Source organism: Chiloscyllium punctatum, unplaced genomic scaffold (assembly GCF_047496795.1).
Source record: "Chiloscyllium punctatum isolate Juve2018m unplaced genomic scaffold, sChiPun1.3 scaffold_1765, whole genome shotgun sequence".
In the NCBI taxonomy this organism is placed as follows: domain Eukaryota; kingdom Metazoa; phylum Chordata; class Chondrichthyes; order Orectolobiformes; family Hemiscylliidae; genus Chiloscyllium; species Chiloscyllium punctatum.
In genome coordinates this window covers 1-26,353 of record NW_027311498.1, presented here as the reverse complement: position 1 = coordinate 26,353, position 26,353 = coordinate 1, and the positions used below count along the sequence as shown (strand labels likewise).

The following is a 26,353-nucleotide window of genomic DNA, read 5'->3' as shown; positions in this document are numbered from 1 at the left end:
GAGGGAGATGGGGGGAGGGAGATGGGGGGAGGGAGATGGGGGGGAGGGTGATGGGGGGAGGGGGATGGGGGGGAGGGAGATGGGGGGGAGGGGGATGGGGGGAGGGGGATGGGGGGGAGGGAGATGGGGGGGAGGGGGATGGGGGGAGGGGGATGGGGGGGAGGGGGATGGGGGGGAGGGGGATGGGAGGGAGGGTGATGGGGGGGAGGGTGATGGGGGGGAGGGGGATGGGGGGAGGGGGATGGGGGGGAGGGGGATGGGGGGAGGGGGATGGGGGGGAGGGTGATGGGGGGGAGGGAGATGGGGGGGAGGGAGATGGGGGGGGGAGGGGGATGGGGGGGAGGGAGATGGGGGGGAGGGAGAGCGAGGGGAAGGAGATGGGGGGGAGGGAGGGAAAGGGAGGGATGGAGAGGGAGGGAACCGAGGGGGACGCAGGGTAGTAGAGGGGGGCGGAAGGGTCCGAGGGAGACGGAGGGAGGTCCAGGACTCACCAATAAAGCAGGAAGGCTCCGAGGGGAGCAGTGATAATGGCCTGAAGGAGGCGCCACTTTCGGGAGGCCATGGCTAGGCCCAGGAGCAGGAACTGCCCCCCCACCATGAGGAATCCCGTCACCATGGAAACGATCAGCCGATGGGGAGGGTCACAGAGTTCCAACCCTGGGGGTGGAGGGCAAGCAGCACAGGTCATGAGAAGGCAGGGTCTGAATAAAGAGTAAAGCTCCCTCTACACTGTCCCCCCCCCATCCCAGGGACAGCACGGGGTTAGATACAGAGTAAAGCTCCCTCTACACTGTCCCCCCCCCATCCCAGGGACAGCACGGGGTTAGATACAGAGTAAAGCTCCCTCTACACTGTCCCCCCCACCCCATCCCAGGGACAGGGACAGCACGGGGTTAGAGACAGAGTAAAGCTCCCTCTACACTGTCCCCCCCATCCCAGGGACAGGGACAGCACGGGGTTAGATACAGAGTAAAGCTCCCTCTACACTGTCCCCCTGATCCCAGGGACAGGGACAGCACGGGGTTAGATACAGAGTAAAGCTCCCTCTACACTGTCCCCCCCCATTCCAGGGACAGGGACAGCACGGGGTTAGATACAGAGTAAAGCTCCCTCTACACTGTCCCCCCCATCCCAGGGACAGGGACAGCACGGGGTTAGAGACAGAGTAAAGCTCCCTCTACACTGTCCCCCCCATCCCAGGGACAGGGACAGCACGGGGTTAGATACAGAGTAAAGCTCCCTCTACACTGTCCCCCCCATCCCAGGGACAGGGACAGCACGGGGTTAGAGACAGAGTAAAGCTTCCTCTACACTGTCCCTCCCATCCCAGGGACAGGGACAGCACGGGGTTAGATACAGAGTAAAGCTCCCTCTACACTGTCCCCCCCATCCCAGGGACAGGGACAGCACGGGGTCAGATACAGAGTAAAGCTCCCTCTACACTGCCCCCCCCATCCCAGGGACAGGGACATCGCAGGGTTAGGTACAGGGTAAAGCTTCCTCTACACTGTCCACCCCCACCCATTCCAGTGTCAGGGACAGCACGGGGTTAGATACAGAGTAAAGCTTCCTCTACACTCTCCTCCCACCCCAGGGACAGGGACAGCACGGGGTTAGATACAGAGTAAAGCTCCCTCTACGCTGTCCCCCCCCATCCCAGGGACAGGGACAGTACGGGGTTAGATACAGAGTAAAGCTCCCTCTACACTGTCCCCCCCATCCCAGGGACAGGGACAGCACAGGGTTAGATACAGAGTAAAGCTCCCTCTACACTGTTCCCCCCCCCCCCCATCCCAGGGACAGGGACAGCACGGGGTTAGATACAGAGTAAAGCTTCCTCTACGCTGTCCCCCCCCATCCCAGGGACAGGGAACGTACGGGGTTAGATACAGAGTAAAGCTCCCTCTACACTGTCCCCCCCATCCCAGGGACAGGGACAGCACGGGGTCAGATACAGAGTAAAGCTCCCTCTACACTGTCACCCCCATCCCAGGGACAGGGACAGCACGGGGTTAGATACAGAGTAAAGCTCCCTCTACACTGTCCCCCCCCCCATCCCAGAGACAGGGACAGCACGGGGTTAGATACAGAGTAAAGCTCCCTCTACACTGTCCCCCCCCATCCCAGGGACAGGGACAGCACGGGGTTAGATACAGAGTAAAGCTCCCTCTACGCTGTCCCCCCCATCCCAGGGACAGGGACAGCACGGGGTCAGATACAGAGTAAAGCTCCCTCTACACTGCCCCCCCCATCCCAGGGACAGGGACATCGCAGGGTTAGGTACAGGGTAAAGCTTCCTCTACACTGTCCACCCCCACCTATCCCAGTGTCAGGGACAGCACGGGGTTAGGTACAGAGTAAAGCTTCCTCTACACTCTCCTCCCACCCCAGGGACAGGGACAGCACGGGGTTAGATACAGAGTAAAGCTCCCTCTACACTGTCCCCCCCACCCCAGGGACACGGACAGCACGGGGTTAGATACAGAGTAAAGCTCCCTCTACACTGTCCCCCCCCATCTCAGGGACAGCACAGGGTTAGATACAGAGTAAAGCTTCCTCTACACTCTCCTCCCACCCCAGGGACAGGGACAGCACGGGGTTAGATACAGAGTAAAGCTCCCTCTACACTGTCCCCCCCACCCCAGGGACACGGACAGCACGGGGTTAGATACAGAGTAAAGCTCCCTCTACACTGTCCCCCCCACCCCAGGGACACGGACAGCACGGGGTTAGACACAGAGTAAAGCTCCCTCTACACTGTCCCCTCAATTAAACACTCCCTGGGACAGAGGATTCTCAGTCTGTCAGTCAGTGCAGACACTGAGGGAGTACAGTCTGGCTGAATCCGAGACACGTGTACCAGACACCAACAGATCCTGCCCTTAACTCCCAAACGGCTGGAGAAAATCTCCCGGCTGAAAGGATACACAGAGGCAGGAGTGATTTATCTACAGGACAGATAATATCACACACCCCGGGGAGGGAGTTACAGACTGGAATCTAATCGAGGGGTTCGGGGTGGGGTTTATATACAGAATAACAGATACCCCGGGGAGGGAGTTACAGACTGGAATCTCATCGCGGGGTTCGGCGTGGGGTTTATATACAGAATAACAGATACCCCGGGGAGGGAGTTACAGACTGGAATCTAATCGAGGGGTTCGGGGTGGGGTTTATATACAGAATAACAGATACCCCGGGGATGGAGTTACAGACTGGAATCTAATCGAGGGGTTCGGGGTGGGGTTTATATACAGAATAACAGATACCCTGGGAGGGAGTTACAGACTGGAATCTAATCGAGGGGTTCGGGGTGGGGTTTATAAACAGAATAACAGATACCCCGGGAGGGAGTTACAGACTGGAATCTAATCGAGGGGTTCGGGGTGGGGTTTATATGCAGAATAACAGATACCCCGGGGAGGGAGTTACAGACTGGAATCTAATCGAGGGGTTCGGGGTGGGGTTTATATACAGAATAACAGATACCCCGGGAGGGAGTTACAGACTGGAATCTAATCGAGGGGTTCGGGGTGGGGTTTATATACAGAATAACAGATACCCCGGGGAGGGAGTTACAGACTGGAATCTAATCGAGGGGTTCGGGGTGGGGTTTATATACAGAATAACAGATACCCCGGGAGGGAGTTACAGACTGGAATCGAATCGAGGGGTTCGGGGTGGGGTTTATATACAGAATAACAGATACCCCGGGGAGGGAGTTACAGACTGGAATCTCATCGCGGGGTTCAGGGTGGGGTTAATAAACAGAATAACAGATACCCCGGGGAGGGAGTTACAGACTGGAATCTAATCGAGGGGTTCGGGGTGGGGTTTATATACAGAATAACAGACACCCCGGGGAGGGAGTTACAGTCTGGAATCTAATCGAGGGGTTCGGGGTGGGGTTTATATACAGAATAACAGATACCCCGGGGATGGAGTTACAGACTGGAATCTAATCGAGGGGTTCGGGGTGGGGTTTATATACAGAATAACAGATACCCTGGGAGGGAGTTACAGACTGGAATCTAATCGAGGGGTTCGGGGTGGGGTTTATAAACAGAATAACAGATACCCCGGGAGGGAGTTACAGACTGGAATCTAATCGAGGGGTTCGGGGTGGGGTTTATATGCAGAATAACAGATACCCCGGGGAGGGAGTTACAGACTGGAATCTAATCGAGGGGTTCGGGGTGGGGTTTATATACAGAATAACAGATACCCCGGGAGGGAGTTACAGACTGGAATCTAATCGAGGGGTTCGGGGTGGGGTTTATATACAGAATAACAGATACCCCGGGGAGGGAGTTACAGACTGGAATCTAATCGAGGGGTTCGGGGTGGGGTTTATATACAGAATAACAGATACCCCGGGAGGGAGTTACAGACTGGAATCGAATCGAGGGGTTCGGGGTGGGGTTTATATACAGAATAACAGATACCCCGGGGAGGGAGTTACAGACTGGAATCTAATCGAGGGGTTCGGGGTGGGGTTTATATATAGAATAACAGATACCCCAGGGAGGGAGTTACAGACTGGAATCTAATCGAGGGGTTCGGGGTGGGGTTTATATACAGAATAACAGATACCCCGGGGAGGGAGTTACAGACTGGAATCTAATCGAGGGGTTCGGGGGTGTGGTTTATGTACAGAATAACAGATACCCCGGGGAGGGAGTTACAGATTGGAATCTAATCGAGGGGTTTGGGGTGGGGTTTATATACAGAATAACAGACACCGCGGGGAGGGAGTTACAGACTGGAATCTAATCGAGTGGTTCGGGGTGGGGTTTATATACAGAATAACAGACACACCGGGAGGGTGTTACAGACTGGAATCTAATCGAGGGGTTCGGGGTGGGGTTTATATACAGAATAACAGATACCCCGGGAGGGAGTTACAGACTGGAATCTAATCGAGGGGTTCGGGGTGGGGTTTATATACAGAATAACAGATACCCGGGAGTGAGTTACAGACTGGAATCTAATCGAGGGGTTCGGGGTGGGGTTTATATACAGAATAACAGATACCCCGGGAGGGAGTTACAGACTGGAATCTAATCGAGAGGTTCGGGGTGGGGTTTATATACAGAATTACAGATACCCCGGGGAGGGAGTTACAGACTGGAATCTAATCGAGGGGTTTGGGGTGGGGTTTATATCCAGAATAACAGATACCCCGGGAGGGAGTTACTGACTGTAATCTAATCGAGGGGTTCGGGGTTGGGTTTATATACAGAATAACAGATACCCCGGGAGGCAGTTACAGACTGGAATCTAATCGAGGGGTTCGGGGTGGGTTTTATATACAGAATAACAGATACCCCGGGGAGGGAGTTACAGACTGGAATCTAATCGAGGGGTTCGGGGTGGGGTTTATATACAGAATAACAGATACCCCGGGAGGGAGTTACAGACTGGAATCTAATCGAGGGGTTCGGGGTGGGGTTTATATACAGAATAACAGATACCCCGGGGAGGGAGTTACAGACTGGAATCTAATCGAGGGGTTCGGGGTGGGGTTTATATACAGAATTACAGATACCCCGGGGAGGGAGTTACAGACTGGAATCTAATCGAGGGGTTCGGGGTGGGGTTTATATACAGAATAACAGATACCGCGGGGAGGGAGTTACAGACTGGAATCTAATCGAGGGGTTCGGTGGGGGGGGGGGGTGGTTATAAACAGAATAACAGATACCCCGGGGAGGGAGTTACAGACTGGAATCTAATCGAGGGGTTCGGGGTGGGGTTTATATACAGAATAACAGATACCCCGGGGAGGGAGTTACAGACTGGAATCTAATCGAGGGGTTCGGGGTGGGGTTTATCTACAGAATAACAGATACCCCGGGGAGGGAGTTACAGACTGGAATCTAATCGAGGGGTTCGGGGGTGGGGTTTATATACAAAATAACAGATACCCCGTGGAGGGAGTTACAGACTGGAATCTAATCGAGGGGTTCGGGGTGGGGTTTATATACAGAATTACAGATACCCCGGGGAGGGAGTTACAGACTGGAATCTAATCGAGGGGTTCGGGGGTGGGGTTTATATACAGAATAACAGATACCCCGGGGAGGGAGTGACAGACTGGAATCTAATCGAGGGGTTCGGGGTGGGGTTTATATACAGAATAACAGATACCCCAGGGAGGGAGTTACAGACTGGAATCTAATCGAGGGGTTCGGGGCTGGGGTTTATATACAGAATTACAGATACCCCGGGGAGGGAGTTACAGACTGGAACCTAATCGAGGGGGTCTGGGGTGGGGATTATATACAGAATAACAGATACCCTGGGAGGGAGTTACAGACTGGAATCTAATCGAGGGGTTCGGGGTGGGGTTTATATACAGAATAACAGATACCCCGGGAGGGAGTTACAGACTGGAATCTAATCGAGGGGTACGGGGTGGGGTTTATATACAGAATAACAGATACCCCGGGGAGGGAGTTACAGACTGGAATCTAATCGAGGGGTTCGGGGTGGGGTTTATATACAGAATAACAGATACCCCGGGGAGGGAGTTACAAACTGGAATCTAATCGAGGGGTTCGGTGGGGGGGGGGGGGGGGGGTGGTTATAAGCAGAATAACAGATACCCCGGGGAGGGAGTTACAAACTGGAATCTAATCGAGGGGTTCGGGGTGGGGTTTATACACAGAATAACAGAAACCCCGGGGAGGGAGTTACAGACTGGAATCTAATCGAGGGGTTCGGGGTGGGGTTTATATACAGAATAACAGATACCCCGGGAGGGAGTTACAGACTGGAATCTAATCGAGGGGTTCGGGGTGGGGTTTATAAACAGAATAACAGATACCCCGGGGAGGGAGTTACAGACTGGAATCTAATCGAGGGGTTCGGGGTGGGGTTTATACACAGAATAACAGATACCCCGGGGAGGGGAGTTACAGACTGGAATCTAATCGAGGGGTTCGGGGTGGGGTTTATATACAGAATAACAGATACCCCGGGGAGGGAGTTACAGACTGGAATCTAATCGAGGGGTTCGGGGGTGGGGTTTATATACAGAATAACAGATACCGCGGGGAGGGAGTTACAGACTGGAATCTAATCGGGGGGTTCGGGGTGGGGTTTATATACAGAATAACAGACACCCCGGGGAGGGAGTTACAGACTGGAATCTAATCGAGCGGTTCGGGGTGGGGTTTATATACAGAATAACAGATACCCCGGGGAGGGAGTTACAGACTGGAATCTAATCGAGGGGTTCGGGGTGGGGTTTATATACAGAATAACAGATACCCCGGGGAGGGAGTTACAGACTGGAATCTAATCGAGGGGTTCGGGGTGGGGTTTATATACAGAATAACAGATACCCCGGGGAGGGAGTTACAGACTGGAATCTAATCGAGGTGTTCGGGGTGGGGGTTTATATATAGAATAACAGATACCCCGGGGAGGGAGTTACAGACTGGAATCTAATCGAGGGGTACAGGGTGGGGTTTATATACAGAATAACAGATACCCCGGGAGGGAGTTACAGACTGGAATCTAATCGAGGGGTTCGGGGTGGGGTTTATATACAGAATAACAGATACCCCGGGGAGGGAGTTACAGACTGGAATCTAATCGAGGGGTTCGGGGTGGGGTTTATACACAGAATAACAGATACCCCGGGGAGGGAGTTACAGACTGGAATCTAATCGAGGGGTTCGGGGTGGGGTTTATATACAGAATTACAGATACCCCGGGGAGGGAGTTACAGACTGGAATCTAATCGAGGGGTTCGGGGGTGGGGTTTATATACAGAATAACAGATACCCCGGGGAGGGAGTTACAGACTGGAATCTAATCGAGGGGTTCGGGGTGGGGTTTATATACAAAATAACAGATACCCCGTGGAGGGAGTTACAGACTGGAATCTAATCGAGGGGTTCGGGGGTGGGGTTTATATACAGAATTACAGATACCCCGGGGAGGGAGTTACAGACTGGAATCTAATCGAGGGGTTCGGGGTGGGGATTATATACAGAATAACAGATACCCTGGGAGGGAGTTACAGACTGGAATCTAATCGAGGGGTTCGGGGTGGGGTTTACATACAGAATAACAGATACCCCCGGGAGGGAGTTACAGACTGGAATCTAATCGAGGGGTTCGGGGTGGGGTTTATATACAGAATAACAGATACCCCGGGGAGGGAGTTACAGACTGGAATCTAATCGAGGGGTTCGGTGGGGGGGGGGGGTGGTTATAAACAGAATAACAGATACCCCGGGGAGGGAGTTACAGACTGGAATCTAATCGAGGGGTTCGGGGTGGGGTTTATATACAGAATAACAGATACCCCGGGGAGGGAGTTACAGACTGGAATCTAATCGAGGGGTTCGGGGTGGGGTTTATATACACAATAACAGATACCCCGGGGAGGGAGTTACAGACTTGAATCTAATCGAGGGGTACGGGGTGGGGTTTATATACAAAATAACAGATACCCCGGGGAGGGAGTTACAGACTGGAATCTAATCGAGGGGTTCGGAGTGGGGTTTATATACAGAATAACAGATACCCCGGGGAGGGAGTTACAGACTGGAATCTAATCGAGGGGTTCGGGGTGGGGTTTATACACAGAATAACAGATACCCCGGGTAGGGAGTTACAGACTGGAATCTAATCGAGGGGTTCGGGGTGGGGTTTATACACAGAATAACAGATACCCCGGGGAGGGAGTTACAGACTGGAATCTAATCGAGGGGTTCGGGGTGGGGTTTATATACAGAATAACAGATTCCCCGGGGAGGGACTCACAGACTGGAATCTAATCGAGGGGTTCGGGGTGGGGTTTATATACAGAATTACAGATACCCCGGGGAGGGAGTTACAGACTGGAATCTAATCGAGGGGTTCGGGGGTGGGGTTTATATACAGAATAACAGATACCCCGGGGAGGGAGTTACAGACTGGAACCTAATCGAGGGGGTCGGGGGTGGGGATTATATACAGAATAACAGATACCCTGGGAGGGAGTTACAGACTGGAATCTAATCGAGGGGTTCGGGGTGGGGTTTATATACAGAATAACAGATACCCCGGGAGGGAGTTACAGACTGGAATCTAATCGAGGGGTACGGGGTGGGGTTTATATACAGAATAACAGATACCCCCGGGAGGGAGTTACAGACTGGAATCTAATCGAGGGGTTCGGGGTGGGGTTTATATACAGAATAACAGATACCCCGGGGAGGGAGATACAGACTGGAATCTAATCGAGGGGTTCGGTGGTGGGGGGGGTGGTTATAAACAGAATAACAGATACCCCGGGGAGGGAGTTACAGACTGGAATCTAATCGAGGGGTTCGGGGTGGGGTTTATACACAGAATAACAGATACCCCGGGGAGGGAGTTACAGACTGGAATCTAATCGAGGGGTTCGGGGTGGGGTTTATATACAGAATAACAGACACCCCGGGGAGGGAGTTACAGACTGGAATCTAATCGAGGGGTTCGGGGTGGGGTTTATATACAGAATAACAGATACCCCGGGGAGGGAGTTACAGACTGGAATCTAATCGAGGGGTTCGGGGTGGGGTTTATATACAGAATAACAGATACCCCGGGGAGGGAGTTACAGACTGGAATCTAATCGAGGTGTTCGGGGTGGGGTTTATATACAGAATAACAGATACCCCGGGGAGGGAGTTACAGACTGGAATCTAATCGAGGTGTTCGGGGTGGGGTTTATATATAGAATAACAGATACCCCGGGGAGGGAGTTACAGACTGGAATCTAATCGAGGGGTACAGGGTGGGGTTTATATACAGAATAACAGATACCCCGGGAGGGAGTTACAGACTGGAATCTAATCGAGGGGTTCGGGGTGGGGTTTATATACAGAATAACAGATACCCCGGGGAGGGAGTTACAGACTGGAATCTAATCGAGGGGTTCGGGGTGGGGTTTATACACAGAATAACAGATACCCCGGGGAGGGAGTTACAGACTGGAATCTAATCGAGGGGTTCGGGGTGGGGTTTATATACAGAATTACAGATACCCCGGGGAGGGAGTTACAGACTGGAATCTAATCGAGGGGTTCGGGGGTGGGGTTTATATACAGAATAACAGATACCCCGGGGAGGGAGTTACAGACTGGAATCTAATCGAGGGGCTCGGGGTGGGGTTTATATACAAAATAACAGATACCCCGTGGAGGGAGTTACAGACTGGAATCTAATCGAGGGGTTCGGGGGTGGGGTTTATATACAGAATTACAGATACCCCGGGGAGGGAGTTACAGACTGGAATCTAATCGAGGGGTTCGGGGTGGGGTTTATATACAGAATAACAGATACCCCGGGGAGGGAGTTTCAGACTGGAATCTAATCGAGGGGTTCGGGGTGGGGTTTATATACAGAATAACAGATACCCCAGGAGGGAGTTACAGACTGGAATCTAATCGAGGGGGTCGGGGGTGGGGATTATATACAGAATAACAGATACCCTGGGAGGGAGTTACAGACTGGAATCTAATCGAGGGGTTCGGGGTGGGGTTTATATACAGAATAACAGATACCCCGGGGAGGGAGTTACAGACTGGAATCTAATCGAGGGGTTCGGGGTGGGGTTTATATACACAATAACAGATACCCCGGGAGGGAGTTACAGACTGGAATCTAATCGAGGGGTTCGGTGGGGGGGGGGGTGGTTATAAACAGAATAACAGATACCCCGGGGAGGGAGTTACAGACTGGAATCTAATCGAGGGGTTCGGGGTGGGGTTTATACACAGAATAACAGATACCCCGGGGAGGGAGTTACAGACTGGAATCTAATCGAGGGGTTCGGGGTGGGGTTTATATACAGAATAACAGATACCCCGGGGAGGGAGTTACAGACTGGAATCTAATCGAGGGGTTCGGGGTGGGGTTTATATACAGAATAACAGATACCCCGGGGAGGGAGTTACAGACTGGAATCTAATCGAGGGGTTCGGGGTGGGGTTTATATACAGAATAACAGATACCCCGGGGAGGGAGTTACAGATTGGAATCTAATCGAGGGGTTCGGGGTGGGGTTTATATACAGAATAACAGATACCCCGGGGAGGGAGTTACAGACTGGAATCTTATCGAGGGGTACAGGGTGGGGTTTATATACAGAATAACAGATACCCCGGGAGGGAGTTACAGACTGGAATCTAATCGAGGGGTTCGGGGTGGGGTTTATACACAGAATAACAGATACCCCGGGGAGGGAGTTACAGACTGGAATCTAATCGAGGGGTTCGGGGTGGGGTTTATATACAGAATTACAGATACCCCGGGGAGGGAGTTACAGACTGGAATCTAATCGAGGGGTTCGGGGGTGGGGTTTATATACAGAATAACAGATACCCCGGGGAGGGAGTTACAGACTGGAATCTAATCGAGGGGTTCGGGGTGGGGTTTATATACAAAATAACAGATACCCCGTGGAGGGAGTTACAGACTGGAATCTAATCGAGGGGTTCGGGGGTGGGGTTTATATACAGAATAACAGATACCCCGGGGAGGGAGTTACAGACTGGAATCTAATCGAGGGGGTCGGGGGTGGGGATTATATACAGAATAACAGATACCCTGGGAGGGAGTTACAGACTGGAATCTAATCGAGGGGTTCGGGGTGGGGTTTATATACAGAATAACAGATACCCCGGGGAGGGAGTTACAGACTGGAATCTAATCGAGGGGTTCGGGGTGGGGTTTATATACAGAATAACAGATACCCCGGGAGGGTGTTATAGACTGGAATCTAATCGAGGAGTTCGGGGCGGGGTTTATATACAGAATAACAGATACCCCGGGAGGGAGTTACAGACTGGAATCTAATCGAGGGGTACGGGGTGGGGTTTATATACAGAATAACAGATACCCCGGGGAGGGAGTTACAGATTGGAATCTAATCGAGGGGTTCGGGGTGGGGTTTATATACAGAATAACAGATACCCCGGGGAGGGAGTTACAGACTGGAATCTAATCGAGGGGTTCGGGGTGGGGTTTATATACAGAATAACAGATACCCCGGGGAGGGAGTTACAGACTGGAATCTAATCGAGGGGTTCGGTGGGGGGGGGGTGGTTATAAACAGAATAACAGATACCCCGGGGAGGGAGTTACAGACTGGAATCTAATCGAGGGGTTCGGGGTGGGGTTTATACACAGAATAACAGATACCCCGGGAGGGAGTTACAGACTGGAATCTAATCGAGGGGTTCGGGGTGGGGTTTATATACAGAATAACAGATACCCCGGGGAGGGAGTTACAGACTGGAATCTAATCGAGGTGTTCGGGGTGGGGTTTATATACAGAATAACAGATACCCCGGGGAGGGAGTTACAGACTGGAATCAAATCGAGGGGTTCGGGGTGGGGTTTATATACAGAATAACAGATACCCCGGGAGGGAGTTACAGACTGGAATCTAATCGAGGTGTTCGGGGTGGGGTTTATATACAGAATAACAGATACCCCGGGGAGGGAGTTACAGACTGGAATCTAATCGAGAGGTTCGGGGCAGGGTTTATACACAGAATAACAGATACCCCGGGGAGGGAGTTACAGACTGGAATCTAATCGAGGGGTTCAGGGTGGGGTTTATATACAGAATAACAGACACCCCGGGGAGGGAGTTACAGACTGGAATCTAATCGAGGGGTTCGGGGTGGGGTTTATATACAGAATAACAGATACCCCGGGGAGGGAGTTACAGACTGGAATCTAATCGAGGGGTTCAGGATGGGGTTTATATACAGAATAACAGATACCGCGGGGAGGGAGTTACAGACTGGAGTCTAATGGAGGGGTTCGGGGTGGGGTTTATATACAGAATAACAGATACCCCGGGGAGGGAGTTACAGACTGGAATCTAATCGAGGGGTTCGGGGTGGGGTTTATATACAGAATAACAGATACCCCGGGGAGGGAGTTACAGACTGGAATCTAATCGAGGGGTACGGGGTGGGGTTTATATACAGAATAACAGATACCCCGGGAGGGAGTTACAGACTGGAATCTAATCGAGGGGTTCGGGGTGGGGTTTATATGCAGAATAACAGATACCCCGGGGAGGGAGTTACAAACTGGAATCTAATCGAGGGGTTCGGTGGGGGGGGGGGGGGGTGGTTATAAGCAGAATAACAGATACCCCGGGGAGGGAGTTACAAACTGGAATCTAATCGAGGGGTTCGGGGTGGGGTTTATACACAGAATAACAGAAACCCCGGGGAGGGAGTTACAGACTGGAATCTAATCGAGGGGTTCGGGGTGGGGTTTATATACAGAATAACAGATACCCCGGGAGGGAGTTACAGACTGGAATCTAATCGAGGGGTTCGGGGTGGGGTTTATAAACAGAATAACAGATACCCCGGGGAGGGAGTTACAGACTGGAATCTAATCGAGGGGTTCGGTGGGGGGGGGGTGGTTATAAACAGAATAACAGATACCCCGGGGAGGGAGTTACAGACTGGAATCTAATCGAGGGGTTCGGGGTGGGGTTTATACACAGAATAACAGATACCCCGGGGAGGGAGTTACAGACTGGAATCTAATCGAGGGGTTCGGGGTGGGGTTTATATACAGAATAACAGATACCCCGGGGAGGGAGTTACAGACTGGAATCTAATCGAGAAGTTCAGGGTGGTTTATATACAGAATAACAGATACCCCGGGGAGGGAGTTACAGACTGGAATCTAATTGAGGGGTTCGGGGGTGGGGTTTATATACAGAATAACAGATACCGCGGGGAGGGAGTTACAGACTGGAATCTAATCGGGGGGTTCGGGGTGGGGTTTATATACAGAATAACAGACACCCCGGGGAGGGAGTTACAGACTGGAATCTAATCGAGCGGTTCGGGGTGGGGTTTATATACAGAATAACAGATACCCCGGGGAGGGAGTTACAGACTGGAATCTAATCGAGGGGTTCGGGGTGGGGTTTATATACAGAATAACAGATACCCCGGGGAGGGAGTTACAGACTGGAATCTAATCGAGGGGTTCGGGGTGGGGTTTATATACAGAATAACAGATACCCCGGGGAGGGAGTTACAGACTGGAATCTAATCGAGGGGTTCGGGGTGGGGTTTATATACAGAATAACAGATACCCCGGGGAGGGAGTTACAGACTGGAATCTAATCGAGGTGTTCGGGGTGGGGTTTATATATAGAATAACAGATACCCCGGGGAGGGAGTTACAGACTGGAATCTAATCGAGGGGTACAGGGTGGGGTTTATATACAGAATAACAGATACCCCGGGAGGGAGTTACAGACTGGAATCTAATCGAGGGGTTCGGGGTGGGGTTTATATACAGAATAACAGATACCCCGGGGAGGGAGTTACAGACTGGAATCTAATCGAGGGGTTCGGGGTGGGGTTTATACACAGAATAACAGATACCCCGGGGAGGGAGTTACAGACTGGAATCTAATCGAGGGGTTCGGGGTGGGGTTTATATACAGAATTACAGATACCCCGGGGAGGGAGTTACAGACTGGAATCTAATCGAGGGGTTCGGGGGTGGGGTTTATATACAGAATAGCAGATACCCCGGGGAGGGAGTTACAGACTGGAATCTAATCGAGGGGTTCGGGGTGGGGTTTATATACAAAATAACAGATACCCCGTGGAGGGAGTTACAGACTGGAATCTAATCGAGGGGTTCGGGGGTGGGGTTTATATACAGAATTACAGATACCCCGGGGAGGGAGTTACAGACTGGAATCTAATCGAGGGGTTCGGGGTGGGGATTATATACAGAATAACAGATACCCTGGGAGGGAGTTACAGACTGGAATCTAATCGAGGGGTTCGGGGTGGGGTTTACATACAGAATAACAGATACCCCCGGGAGGGAGTTACAGACTGGAATCTAATCGAGGGGTTCGGGGTGGGGTTTATATACAGAATAACAGATACCCCGGGGAGGGAGTTACAGACTGGAATCTAATCGAGGGGTTCGGTGGGGGGGGGTGTGGTTATAAACAGAATAACAGATACCCCGGGGAGGGAGTTACAGACTGGAATCTAATCGAGGGGTTCGGGGTGGGGTTTATATACAGAATAACAGATACCCCGGGGAGGGAGTTACAGACTGGAATCTAATCGAGGGGTTCGGGGTGGGGTTTATATACACAATAACAGATACCCCGGGGAGGGAGTTACAGACTTGAATCTAATCGAGGGGTACGGGGTGGGGTTTATATACAGAATAACAGATACCCCGGGGAGGGAGTTACAGACTGGAATCTAATCGAGGGGTTCGGGGTGGGGTTTATAAACAGAATAACAGATACCCCGGGGAGGGGGTTACAGACTGGAATCTAATCGAGGGGTTCGGAGTGGGGTTTATATACAGAATAACAGATACCCCGGGGAGGGAGTTACAGACTGGAATCTAATCGAGGGTTCGGGGTGGGGTTTATACACAGAATAACAGATACCCCGGGTAGGGAGTTACAGACTGGAATCTAATCGAGGGGTTCGGGGTGGGGTTTATATACAGAATAACAGATACCCCGGGGAGGGAGTTACAGACTGGAATCTATCGAGGGGTCGGGGTGGGGTTTATATACAGAATAACAGATACCCCGGGGAGGGAGTTACAGACTGGAATCTAATCGAGGGGTTCGGGGGTGGGGTTTATACACAGAATAACAGATACCCCGGGGAGGGAGTTACAGACTGGAATCTAATCGAGGGGTTCGGGGTGGGGTTTATATACAGAATTACAGATACCCCGGGAGGGAGTTACAGACTGGAATCTAATCGAGGGGTTCGGGGGTGGGGTTTATATACAGAATAACAGATACCCCGGGGAGGGAGTTACAGACTGGAACCTAATCGAGGGGGTCGGGGGTGGGGATTATATACAGAATAACAGATACCCTGGGAGGGAGTTACAGACTGGAATCTAATCGAGGGGTTCGGGTGGGGTTTATATACAGAATAACAGATACCCCGGGAGGGAGTTACAGACTGGAATCTAATCGAGGGGTTCGGTGGGGGGGGGGGGGTGGTTATAAGCAGAATAACAGATACCCCGGGGAGGGAGTTACAGACTGGAATCTAATCGAGGGGTTCGGGGTGGGGTTTATACACAGAATAACAGATACCCCGGGGAGGGAGTTTCAGACTGGAATCTAATCGAGGGGTTCAGGGTAGGGTTTATATACAGAATAACAGATACCCCGGGAGGGAGTTACAGACTGGAATCTAATCGAGGGGTTCGGTGGTGGGGGGGTGGTTATAAACAGAATAACAGATACCCCGGGGAGGGAGTTACAGACTGGAATCTAATCGAGGGGTTCGGGGTGGGGTTTATACACAGAATAACAGATACCCGGGGAGGGAGTTACAGACTGGAATCTAATCGAGGGGTTCGGGGTGGGGGTTTATATACAGAATAACAGACACCCCGGGGAGGGAGTTACAGACTGGAATCTAATCGAGGGGTTCGGGGTGGGGTTTATATACAGAATAACAGATACCCCGGGGAGGGAGTTACAGACTGGAATCTAATCGAGGGGTTCGGGGTGGGGTTTATATACAGAATAACAGATACCCCGGGGAGGGAGTTTACAGACTGGAATCTAATCGAGGTGTTCGGGGTGGGGTTTATATACAGAATAACAGATACCCCGGGGAGGGAGTTACAGACTGGAATCTAATCGAGGTGTTCGGGGTGGGGTTTATATATAGAATAACAGATACCCGGGGAGGGAGTTACAGACTGGAATCTAATCGAGGGGTACAGGGTGGGGTTTATATACAGAATAACAGATACCCCCGGGAGGGAGTTACAGACTGGAATCTAATCGAGGGGTTCGGGTGGGGTTTATATACAGAATAACAGATACCCCGGGGAGGGAGTTACAGACTGGAATCTAATCGAGGGGTTCGGGGTGGGGTTTATACACAGAATAACAGATACCCCGGGGAGGGAGTTACAGACTGGAATCTAATCGAGGGGTTCAGGGGTGGGGTTTATATACAGAATTACAGATACCCCGGGGAGGGAGTTACAGACTGGAATCTAATCGAGGGGTTCGGGGGTGGGGTTTATATACAGAATAACAGATACCCCGGGGAGGGAGTTACAGACTGGAATCTAACGGTCGAGGGGTTCGGGGGTGGGGTTTATATACAAAATAACAGATACCCCGTGGAGGGAGTTACAGGACTGGAATCTAATCGAGGGGTTCGGGGGTGGGGTTTATATACAGAATTACAGATACCCCGGGGAGGGAGTTACAGACTGGAATCTAATCGAGGGGTTCGGGGTGGGGTTTATATACAGAATAACAGATACCCCGGGGAGGAGTTACAGACTGGAATCTAATCGAGGGGTTCGGGGTGGGGTTTATATACAGAATAACAGATACCCCAGGAGGGAGTTACAGACTGGAATCTAATCGAGGGGGTCGGGGGTGGGATTATATACAGAATAACAGATACCCTGGGAGGGAGTTACAGACTGGAATCTAATCGAGGGGTTCGGGGGGGGGTTTATATACAGAATAACAGATACCCCGGGAGGGAGTTACAGACTGGAATCTAATCGAGGGGTTCGGGGTGGGGTTTATATACACAATAACAGATACCCCGGGAGGGAGTTACAGACTGGAATCTAATCGAGGGTTCGGTGGGGGGGGTGGTGGTTATAAACAGAATAACAGATACCCCGGGGAGGGAGTTACAGACTGGAATCTAATCGAGGGGTTCGGGGTGGGGTTTATACACAGAATAACAGATACCCCGGGGAGGGAGTTACAGACTGGAATCTAATCGAGGGGTTCGGGGGTGGGGTTTATATACAGAATAACAGATACCCCGGGGAGGGAGTTACAGACTGGAATCTAATCGAGGGGTTCGGGGTGGGGTTTATATACAGAATAACAGATACCCCGGGGAGGGAGTTACAGACTGGAATCTAATCGAGGGGTTCGGGGTGGGGTTTATATACAGAATAACAGATACCCCGGGGAGGGAGTTACAGATTGGAATCTAATCGAGGGGTTCGGGGTGGGGTTTATATACAGAATAACAGATACCCCGGGGAGGGAGTTACAGACTGGAATCTTATCGAGGGGTACAGGGTGGGGTTTATATACAGAATAACAGATACCCCGGGAGGGAGTTACAGACTGGAATCTAATCGAGGGGTTCGGGGTGGGGTTTATACACAGAATAACAGATACCCCGGGGAGGGAGTTACAGACTGGAATCTAATCGAGGGGTTCGGGGTGGGGTTTATATACAGAATTACAGATACCCCGGGGAGGGAGTTACAGACTGGAATCTAATCGAGGGGTTCGGGGGTGGGGTTTATATACAGAATAACAGATACCCCGGGGAGGGAGTTACAGACTGGAATCTAATCGAGGGGTTCGGGGTGGGGTTTATATACAAAATAACAGATACCCCGTGGAGGGAGTTACAGACTGGAATCTAATCGAGGGGTTCGGGGGTGGGGTTTATATACAGAATTACAGATACCCCGGGGAGGGAGTTACAGACTGGAATCTAATCGAGGGGGTCGGGGGTGGGGATTATATACAGAATAACAGATACCCTGGGAGGGAGTTACAGACTGGAATCTAATCGAGGGGTTCGGGGTGGGGTTTATATACAGAATAACAGATACCCCGGGGAGGGAGTTACAGACTGGAATCTAATCGAGGGGTTCGGGGTGGGGTTTATATACAGAATAACAGATACCCCGGGAGGGTGTTATAGACTGGAATCTAATCGAGGAGTTCGGGGCGGGGTTTATATACAGAATAACAGATACCCCGGGAGGGAGTTACAGACTGGAATCTAATCGAGGGGTTCGGGGTGGGGTTTATATACAGAATAACAGATACCCCGGGAGGGAGTTACAGACTGGAATCTAATCGAGGGGTTCGGGGTGGGGTTTATATACAGAATTACAGATACCTGCGAGGGAGTTACAGACTGGAATCTAATCGAGGGGTTCGGGGTGGGGTTTATATACAGAATAACAGATACCCCGGGAGGGAGTTACAGACTGGAATCTAATCGAGGGGTTCGGGGTGGGGTTTATATACAGAATAACAGATACCCCGGGAGGGAGTTACAGACTGGAATCTAATCGAGGGGTACGGGGTGGGGTTTATATACAGAATAACAGATACCCCGGGGAGGGAGTTACAGATTGGAATCTAATCGAGGGGTTCGGGGTGGGGTTTATATACAGAATAACAGATACCCCGGGGAGGGAGTTACAGACTGGAATCTAATCGAGGGGTTCGGGGTGGGGTTTATATACAGAATAACAGATACCCCGGGGAGGGAGTTACAGACTGGAATCTAATCGAGGGGTTCGGTGGGGGGGGGGGTGGTTATAAACAGAATAACAGATACCCCGGGGAGGGAGTTACAGACTGGAATCTAATCGAGGGGTTCGGGGTGGGGTTTATACACAGAATAACAGATACCCCGGGAGGGAGTTACAGACTGGAATCTAATCGAGGGGTTCGGGGTGGGGTTTATATACAGAATAACAGATACCCCGGGAGGGAGTTACAGACTGGAATCTAATCGAGGGGTTCGGGGTGGGGTTTATATACAGAATAACAGATACCCCGGGAGGGAGTTACAGACTGGAATCTAATCGAGGGGTTCGGGGTGGGGTTTATACACAGAATAACAGATACCCCGGGAGGGAGTTACAGACTGGAATCTAATCGAGGGGTTCGGGGGTGGGGTTTAGATACAGAATAACAGATACCTCGGGGAGGGAGTTACAGACTGGAATCTAATCGTGGGGTTCGTGGGTGGGGTTTATATACAGAATAACAGATACCCCGGGGAGGGAGTTACAGACTGGAATCTAATCGAGGGGTTCGGGGTGGGGTTTATATACAGAATAACAGATACCCCGGGGAGGGAGTTACAGACTGGAATCTAATCGTGGGGTTCGGGGGTGGGGTTTATATACAGAATAACAGATACCCAGGGAGGGAGTTACAGACTGGAATCTAATCGAGGGGTTCGGGGTGGGGTTTATATACAGAATAACAGATACCCCGGGGGGGGGGAGTTACAGACTGGAATCTAATCGAGGGGTTCGGGGTGGGGTTTATATACAGAATAACAGATACCCCGGGGAGGGAGTTACAGACTGGAATCTAATCGAGGGGTTCGGGGTGGGGTTTATATACAGAATAACAGATACCCCGGGGAGGGAGTTACAGCCTGGAATCTGATCGAGGGATTTGGGGTGGGGTTTATATACAGAATAACAGATACCCCGGGGAGGGAGTTACAGACTGGAATCTAATCGGGGGGTTCGGTGTGGGGTTTATATACAGAATAACAGATACCCTGGGGAGGGAGTTACAGACTGGAATCTAATCGAGGGGTTCGGGGTGGGGTTTATATACAGAATAACAGATACCCCGGGGAGGGAGTTACAGACTGGAATCTAATCAAGGGGTTCGGGGTGGGGTTTATATACAGAATAACAGATACCCCGAGGAGGGAGTTACAGACTGGAATCTAATCGAGGGGTTCGGTGTGGGGTTTATATACACAATAACAGATACCCCGGGAGGGAGTTACAGACTGGAATCTAATCGAGGGGTTCGGGGTGGGGTTTATATACAGAATAACAGATACCCCGAGGAGGGAGTTACAGACTGGAATCTAATCGAGGGGTTCGGGGTGGGGTTTATATACACAATCACAGATACCCCGGGAGGGAGTTACAGACTGGAATCTAATCGAGGGGTTCGGGGTGGGGTTTATATACAGAATAACAGATACCCCGGGGAGGGAGTTACAGACTGGAATCTAATCAGGGGTTTCGGGGTGGGGTTTATATACAGAATAACAGATACCCCGGGGAGGGAGTTACAGACTGGAATCTAATCGAGGGGTTCGGGGTGGGGTTTATATACAGAATAACAGATACCCCGTGGAGGGAGTTACAGACTGGAATCTAATTGAGGGGTTCGGGGTGGGGTTTATATACAGAATAACAGATACCCCGAGGAGGGAGTTACAGACGGGAATCTAATCGAGGGGTTCGGGGTGGGGTTTATATACAGAATAACAGATACCCCGGGAGGGAGTTACAGACTGGAATCTAATCGAGGGGTTCGGGGTGGGGTTTATGTACAGAATAACAGATACCCCAGGGGAGGGAGTTACAGACTGGAATCTAATCGAGTGGTTCGGGGTGGGGTTTATATACAGAATAACAGATACCCCGGGGAGGGAGTTACAGACTGGAATCTAATCGAGGGTTCGGGGTGGGGTTTATGTACAGAATAACAGATACCCCAGGGAGGGAGTTACAGACTGGAATCTAATCGAGGGGTTCGGGTGGGGTTTATATACAGAATAACAGATACCCCGGGGAGGGAGTTACAGACTGGAATCTAATCGAGGGGTTCGGGGTGAGGTTTATATACAGAATAACAGATACCCCGGGAGGGAGTTACAGACTGAATCTAATCGAGGGGTTCGGGGTGTGGTTTATATACAGAATAACAGATACCCCGAGGAGGGAGTTACAGACTCGAATCTAATCGAGGGGTTCGGGGGTGGGGTTTATATACAGAAATAACAGATACCCCCCGGGGAGGGAGTTACAGACTGGAATCTAATCGAGGGGTTCGAGGTGAGGTTTATATACAGAATAACAGATACCCCGGGGAGGGAGTTTACAGACTGGAATCTAATCGAGGGGTTCGGGGTGGGGTTTATATACAGAATAACAGACACCCCGGGGAGGGAGTTACAGACTGGAATCTAATCGAGGGGTTCGGGGGGGTTTATATACAGAATAACAGATACCCCGGGGAGGGAGTTACAGACTGGAATCTAATCGAGGGGTTCGGGGTGGGGTTTATATACAGAATAACAGATACCCCGGGAGGGGAGTTACAGACTGGAATCTAATCGAGGGGTTCGGGGTGGGGTTTATATACAGAATAACAGATACCCTGGGGAGGGAGTTACAGACTGGAATCTAATCGAGGGGTTCGGGGTGAGGTTTATATACAGAATAACAGATACCCGGGAGGGAGTTACAGACTGGAATCTAATCGAGGGTTCGGGGTGGGGTTTATATACACAATAACAGATACCCCCGGAGGGAGTTACAGACTGGAATCTAATCGAGGGTTCGGGGTGGGTTTATATACAGAATAACAGATACCCCGGGAGGGAGTTACAGACTGGAATCTAATCGAGGGGTTCGGGGTGGGGTTTATATACAGAATAACAGATACCCCGGGGAGGAGTTACAGACTGGAATCTAATCGGGGGGTTCGGGGTGGGGTTTATATACAGAATAACAGATACCCCGGGGAGGGAGTTACAGACTGGAATCTAATCGAGGGGTTCGGAGTGGGGTTTATATACAGAATAACAGATACCCCGGGGAGGGAGTTACAGACTGGAATCTAATCGAGGGGTTCGGGTGGGGGTTTATATACAGAATAACAGATACCCCGGGGAGGGAGTTACAGACTGGAATCTAATCGAAGGGTTCGGGGTGGGGTTTATATACAGAATAACAGATACCCCGGGAGGGAGTTACAGACTGGAATCTAATCGAGGGGTTCGGGGTGGGGTTTATATACAGAATAACAGATACCCCGGGGAGGAGTTACAGACTGGAATCGAATCGAGGGGTTCGGGGTGGGGTTTATATACAGAATAACAGATACCCCGGGGAGGGAGATACAGACTGGAATCGAATCGAGGGGTTCGGGGTGGGGTTTATATACAGAATAACAGATACCCCGGGGAGGGAGTTACAGACTGGAGTCTAATCGAGGGGTTCGGGGTGGGGTTTATATACAGAATAACAGATACCCCGGGAGGGAGTTACAGACTGGAATCTAATCGTGGGGGTCAGGGTGGGGTTTATATACAGAATAACAGATACCCCGGGGAGGGAGTTACAGACTGGAATCTAATCGAGGGGTTCGGGGTGGGGTTTATATACAGAATAACAGATACCCCGGGGAGGGAGTTACAGACTGGAATCGAATCGAGGGGTTCGGGGTGGGGTTTATATACAGAATAACAGATACCCCGGGGAGGGAGTTACAGACTGGAGTCTAATCGAGGGGTTCGGGGTGGGGTTTATATACAGAATAACAGATATCCCGGGAGGGAGTTACAGACTGGAATCGAATCGAGGGGTTCGGGGTGGGGTTTATATACAGAATAACAGATACCCCGGGGAGGGAGTTACAGACTGGAGTCTAATCGAGGGGTTCGGGGTGGGGTTTATATACAGAATAACAGATATCCCGGGAGGGAGTTACAGACTGGATCGAATCGAGGGGTTCGGGGTGGGGTTTATATAGAGAATAACAGATACCCCGGGGAGGGAGTTACAGACTGGAATTTAATCGAGGGGTTCGGGGTGGGGTTTATATACAGAATAACAGATATCCCGGGAGGGAGTTACAGACTGAATCGATCGAGGGGTTCAGGGTGGGGTTTATATACAGAATAACAGATACCCCGGGGAGGGAGTTACAGACTGGAATCGAATCGAGGGGTTCGGGTGGGGTTTATATAGAGAATAACAGATACCCCGGGGAGGGAGTTACAGACTGGAATTTAATCGAGGGGTTCGGGGTGGGGTTTATATACAGAATAACAGATATCCCGGGAGGGAGTTACAGACTGGAATCGAATCGAGGGGTTCAGGGTGGGGTTTATATACAGAATAACAGATACCCCGGGGAGGGAGTTACAGACTGGAATCTAATCGAGGGGTTCGGGGTGGGATTATATACAGAATAACAGATTACCCCGAGGAGGGAGTTACAGACTGGAATCTAATCGAGGGGTTCGGGGTGGGGTTTATATACAGAATAACAGATACCCCGGGGAGGGAGTTACAGACTGGAATCTAATCGAGGGGGTTCGGGGTGGGGTTTATATACAGAATAACAGATACCCGGGGAGGGAGTTACAGGACTGGAATCTAATCGAGGGGTTCGGGGTGGGGTTTATATACAGAATAACAGATACCCCGGGGAGGGAGTTACAGACTGGAATCGAATCGAGGCGGTGATGCCGACAGTGTGTTGGATTGCTGATCTCCCCTCACTGTCACTGAATCTCCCCACCCCCCCCCACGTACGGATGAGGTACAGGCTGAGAAGGAGGCCTGAGATGGCTGAACCCTGTACGAAGCGACAGAAGATGAACATGGCAGGGTTAAGGGACACGGCGACCAGCGTTCCAAACACAATGGAGACCATCAGCGAGAGGACAAACGTGTTTCTGCGTCCCAGCCTGGTGGGGGGAGGCAACAGGGAGAGAGGGAGGGGGGGAGGGGGAGGGAGGGAGGGAGGGAGAGAGGGAGGGAGGGAGAGAGGGAGAGGGAGGGAGGGGGAGGGAGAGGGAGGGAGGGGGAGGGAGGGAGGGAGGGAGGGGGAGGGAGGGGGAGGGAGGGAGAGGGAGGGAGGGAGGGGAGAGAGAGGGGTAGAGGGGGAGAGGGAGAGGGAGGAGGGAGGGAGGGATGGGGAGGGAGGAGAGGGAGGAAGGGAGGGAGAGAGGGAGAGAGGGAGAGGAGGGAGGGAGAGAGAGGGGGAGGGAGGGAGAGAGGGAGGGAGGGAGGGAGAGGGGGAGAGAGAGAGAGAGAGAGGGAGGGAGGGAGGGAGAGGGGGAGGGAGAGGGAGAGGGAGGGAGAGGGGAGAGGGAGGGGAGGAGGGAGAGGGAGAGGGTGGGGGAGGGAGAGGGAGAGGAGAAGGAGAGGGAGAGGGAGAGAGAGAGAGGGAGAGGGAGGGAGACAGAGAGGGAGGGAGAGGGAGTGGGAGGGAGGAGAGAGAGATAGGGAGAGGGAGAGAGAGAGAGGGAGGGAGGGAGAGGGAGGGAGGGAGGGAGGGAGGGAGAGGAGGGAGGGAGAGGGAGGGAAGGGAGAGAAAGAGGGAGAGAAAGAGAGAGAGAGAGAAAGGGAGGGAGGGAGGGAGAGAGAGAGAGAGAGAGAGAAGGAGGGAGGGAGAGAGAGAGGGAGGGAGGGAGAGGGAGTGAGGGAGGGAGAGGGACGAGAGAGAGAGAGGGAGAGGGACGAGAGAGAGAGAGAGAGAGAGAGAGGGAGAGGGAGGGAGAGAGAGAGAGGGAGAGGGACAAGAGAGACAGAGGGAGAGGGGGGAGAGAGGGAGAGGGAGAGGGAGGAGAGAGAGAGTCAGAGGGAGAGGGAGAGGGAGGGAGAGGGAGAGGGAGAGAGAGGAGAGGGAGAGGGAGGAGAGAGAGAGAGGGAGGAGAGAGGGAGAGGGAGGAGAGAGAGAGAGACAGAGGGAAAGGGAGGGAGAGGGAGAGGGACGAGAGAGAGAGAGAGGGAGAGGAGAGGGAGGGAGAGAGAGAGAGACAGAGGGAGAGGGAGGGAGAGAGAGAGAGAGGGAGAGGGAGAGGGAGGAGAGAGAGAGAGGGAGAGGGAGAGGGAGGGAGAGAGAGAGAGAGGGAGAGGGACAAGAGAGACAGAGGGAGGGGGGAGAGAGGGAGAGGGAGAGGGAGGAGAGAGAGAGAGACAGAGGGAAAGGGAGGGAGAGGGGAGAGGGACGAGAGAGAGAGAGAGGGAGGAGGGAGAGGGAGGGGAGAGAGAGAGAGAGAGATAGAGGGAAAGGGAGGGAGAGGGAGGGAGAGAGGGAGGGAGAGAGAGAGAGAGAGATCAGTCACCTGTCACACACACCACCTCCATCTACCCCAGCCCCACCCCCACCCCGTCTCTCCCAACTGTTTCCCCCAGCGCCGCAGTTCCGGGCAGTTCGACTGCAGAGGCGTCACAATCTGAAGGTTCTGCTTCGTCTTTCATGCCATCCCGCTTGGGCTGCCAGGGTCTGGCGACCCATTCCCAACCCCCTCCCACCCCCCTCCCCCCTCCCCCCCCCCCCCCAGCTTGGTGCCCAGATTCGGAATACCATGAGGCCATTCAGCCCCTCGCTCCGGCTTCGAGTGAGACCCCCACCTCCTCCCCCTTGGCGTGCTGCGATTCCACGTTCGACTCGCGGCAACTGGGACACCAGGCCCCCTTCGGCGCCCACCCGGGGTAAAGATTTAACCCCAGTCCCGTTTTCTTCCCTCAGCGGACCCCCCTCTCCCCCAAGACGTCCCGGCAATTCGACTGCAAAGGCATCGCGGCTGCAAGCTTTAGCACTGAGGAGCGACGCGATCCTGAGGTGGAGGTGTCCCACGAGCAGACTGGCATCCATGCCCACCTCCCCCACCCCCACCCGCCTTCCCCATGCCTACCTGTCTGCCAGGTATCCCAGGAGCAGGTAGCCCAAGATGCAGCCGAGAATTGAAGGTGAACCTCCTCGATAGGGAGCCAGCCAGGC

General features: G+C 52.3%; 1 long non-coding RNA gene across 1 annotated transcript; it reads right to left on the bottom strand.

Moving 5' to 3' along the window:
- Positions 1–470: 470 nt before the first annotated feature.
- Positions 471–26,344, bottom strand: LOC140475533 (uncharacterized). The gene is made up of 3 exons (XR_011960057.1): positions 26,268–26,344; positions 24,157–24,311; positions 471–657 (listed from the first exon to the last, which is right to left on the bottom strand). It is a non-coding gene; the product is annotated as an uncharacterized lncRNA (long non-coding RNA).
- Positions 26,345–26,353: the final 9 nt, after the last annotated feature.